Raw genomic sequence first — 3855 nt, 5'->3', positions numbered from 1 at the left:
AGCAAAAAGAAAAAAGCCGGAAGTGGCACTGTGGCTCAAGTGGTAGAGTGCTAGCCTTGAGCTGAAGAGCTGAGGAGCAGTGCCCAGGCCCAGAGTTCAGGCCCCATGACCGGACCCCCCCAAAAAAAATAGTGCTTCAAAGGACTTTATCATGAAAGTGAAAGGACAATATAGAGAATCAGACAATGGATTTCAGTTGTGTGTCTGATATGATTTGATGAAAAATATAAGTACTAACATTTAAATGCCAAAAATACAGGAAATATACATTCTAGAAAAAAAGTCCTAGAATGTGTAAAGAACAATTAAAACAATAATAAAAAGCCCAGTTAAAAGTGGCCAATGATTTGACTATACAGTTCTCCAAAATAACACACAAATAGACAGTAAGCATGAAAGATATTTGACATCATTAGCCAGCAGAGATATCAAAATAAGGTACCATTTCACATCCTAAGATTGCTTTAATAAACAAGGAAAGAAGCATGGGTACAGATGTAGAGATATCACTATATATGCTGACAAGAATGTAAAAATGTTTACATCTGGAATTACTGTACAGTTCTAATTCTACTCCAAGACTAAAGAGTAATGAAAACATATAAGGGGTAGGGGTAACAAGTTCAACAAGAAATGTACTCACTACCTTATGTAACTGTAACCTCTATGTACATCACCTTGACAATAAAATTAATTTTTAAAAAAAATTATGAGGGACTGGGGGCATGGCTTAAATAATAGAGTACCTCATCTAGCAAGCATAAGGCCCTGAGTTCAATAGTTCAATCTCTAGTACTGCCAGAAAGAAAACAAGGAAGGAAGGAAGGAAGGAAGGAAGGTAGGAAGGAAGGAAGAAAGGAAGGAAGAAAGGAAGGGAGGGAGGGGAGAAGGAAGGGAAGAAAGAAAGAGGGAGAAGGAAGGAAGGAGAGGGAGAGGAGGAAGGAAAGAGAGAAGGAAGAAAGGAAAAGAAGACATGCTTACACTAAAACAGTACATAAATGGTCATAGTAGCATTATTTACAATATCCCCAAAGTACACACAACTGAACACTCAGTAACTGATGAAAGGCTAAATGAAATGTTTTATTTCCACAGATTATATTTATGAATAATAAGAAATAACTACTAACCATACACAAATGAAGCTTGAAATCATACCAAATAGAAGCTAGCCTCCAAACATAGTATATTATGATGTCATTTATTTGAAATATCCAGAATAGATGCATTTATAGAGACAGAAGATAGATCAGTACTTTCCTACAGCTAGGCAGTGGAAGGTCAGGAGATGGCAGATTTGAAAGAGTTGGGAGGTTAAAGTTAAGTGGTATCAGGTTTATTCTTTTTTCTGTTATTGACATCAATTAGTTGTACAAGGGAATTTCATGTTAACAATTCCATTTATGTGTACAGTCTTCTTGATCATAATCCCCTCTCCATCATTCCTCAGAATCAAGTTTCTTGTGAAGAAAATGAAAATATACTGAAATTGATTATGATAATGGATGCATATCTGACTATGTTAATGTGCTATAAACTATTAATCTGTACAATTTAAATGAGTTAACCATATGGTATGTGGAATATATCTCAAAATAGAATTGGAATATCCTGTTATTTAAACCAGAAGATAGATCAGCTGTGCACCTGTGTCTCATGCTTGAAATCCTAGGAGGCTGAGACCAGGAAGATTCTTTTTTGAAACCAGCCTAGACAGAAAAGTCTGTGAGACTCTTATCTTCAATTAATTAGCAAAATGCTGGGCTGCGGGTGTGGCTGAAGGGATAGAGTGCAAGCTGTGAGCAAATGGATCCAAGTAAAAGTGCAAGGCCCTGAATTCAAGCAAGCCCCAATAGTAGAACACACGTGTGTGTGTGTGTGTGTGTGTGTGTGCGCGCACATATACACAGAGGACAGATGAAAGGATTTTCAGCTTTTAGATATTTATTTTTCCTTCAGTTATCTATGACTGGTGACAGTCACGTACTATTGAGTTGTGCATTATTGAGTACTATTGTACTATTTAGTACTATGGAAGGAAGGTAGCAAGACCCAGTGAAGATTTTCTTTGAATCCACTATTACCTTTTGATCACTCTCTTTTTACCTGGTTACATTTCATTTGCTTAACATTCAAATCAGTGTCACCTCATGAAATGCTACTCATTTCATCACCCACAAAACGTAAGTAAGTGGATCTGGGGGCAAAGATCAAGTGATAGAATATTTGCCTAGTATATATGAGGCACTAGAGTCAATCTCCAGTTACATGCACACACACACACACATACATGCACACACACACACACACACAAAACTTACAATTTAGCCTGGTTTGTAGCCTGATGTTTTGTAATCTCAGCAACTTAAGAAACAGAAGCAAAGGACTGAGAATTTAAGCCCAGCCTAGGCAATAAGGTTAACAAGACCCTGAGCTGGGAAGGTAGCTCAGTGGTAGAGCACTTGCCTTGCATGCTCAAGGCCCTGGGTTTGATTCCTCAGCACCACATAAGAAAAAAGCCGGAAGTGGCGCTATGGCTCAAGTGGTAGAGCGCGAGCCTTGAGCTGAAGAGCTGAGGGACAGTGCCCAGGCCCAGAGTTCAGGCCCCACGACTGGACCCAAAAAAAAAAATTTAAAAAAAAAAGGTTAACAAGACCCTTTATGAAAACAAACAAACAAAAGGGCTGGTGACAGTTCAGACAGAACCTGCCTGTACTAGGCTCTCTTGGTCCAATCCCCAGTACCACAGAGGAAAAAGAAAAAGAAAGAAAAATAAACGCATGAAGGATATGCAGAAGTTCAGTTATAGTAAGTAGCTCTTTAATGTCTCATGCCAACATTTTTTAGAAATGGTAGAGATTGAACAGTGACCACACGTGCTAAACACATGCTCCTTTACTCTGCTATCTCTGCCTACCAACCATTGGTGGTATAAATCTGGAACTCTGAAAATACAGTACTACTTGAAGTGATTCCACTATAGAGAGTTCATCCCACCTAATAGAAGCCAGGCATGGTGGAGCACAAATGTTTTTTGAGTATTTTTTTATATGTCAGTCTTCTTAACCCTAGAGTTCAGTGAAAGGCCAAATCAGGCCTGATAATCATGCAACTCCTGTTGAGCCATGTGAGGCTGCTCTCCATGGTTCTGAACCATACTTGCGCATCAAAATGCAAGCCTACTACACTATTATTTCCTATGTAAATATTTCCCAAATATTATGAAGCAGCATAAGGAAAAGATGGCAGTGAAAGAAAAATAGAAACAAAGCAGTGGAAATATTCACCAAAAAGCAACCTCTTAGAGATTATGGTAGGAAAAAAAAAACATTTATTTTAAGATACTTTTCAATACCAAGACACAACAATTTGCCCCTCCCATATAAACACAGAAAATATAACTGTAGGGGAAGCAGGGCAAGATAACAAATCAGATACTTCTTCTGTTTGACTCTATGAATGAGGAGAGAGAGAGTGACCAAGGAGAGACTACATTTCAAAGACAGAAACGAAGGGCATCAGGAATCATGAAAAAGGAAACGGGACCGCTGAAAAGCATGGAGAAACAGGTAATGGGGGAAAAATATAGAAAATGGTTTACAGTTTTGACCCTAGTTCCCCAGGGCAGGAAGAATTCCATACTCTATTCAGTGCAGAATTTTCTGTGTTTGCTTCCCCCTTCTCTAACACATTTGTGGATACCCCAAGCTTTGAACTCAGCTTCCGCTGAAGGCACACACTGGAGGGTGGACGATATAGGAAGTGGAATTCTACCCACCCACAGTCTGCAAAGCTCTAGTTACACAAAGAAAGGGAAGCTTCTAAAGTGAATGTAGTTGTTCCTGTTATAGTGGC

The sequence above is a fragment of the Dipodomys ordii genome, unplaced genomic scaffold, assembly GCF_000151885.1.
Source record: "Dipodomys ordii isolate 6190 unplaced genomic scaffold, Dord_2.0 Scaffold25, whole genome shotgun sequence".
Classification (NCBI taxonomy): domain Eukaryota; kingdom Metazoa; phylum Chordata; class Mammalia; order Rodentia; family Heteromyidae; genus Dipodomys; species Dipodomys ordii.
This window is presented reverse-complemented; position numbering follows the sequence as displayed.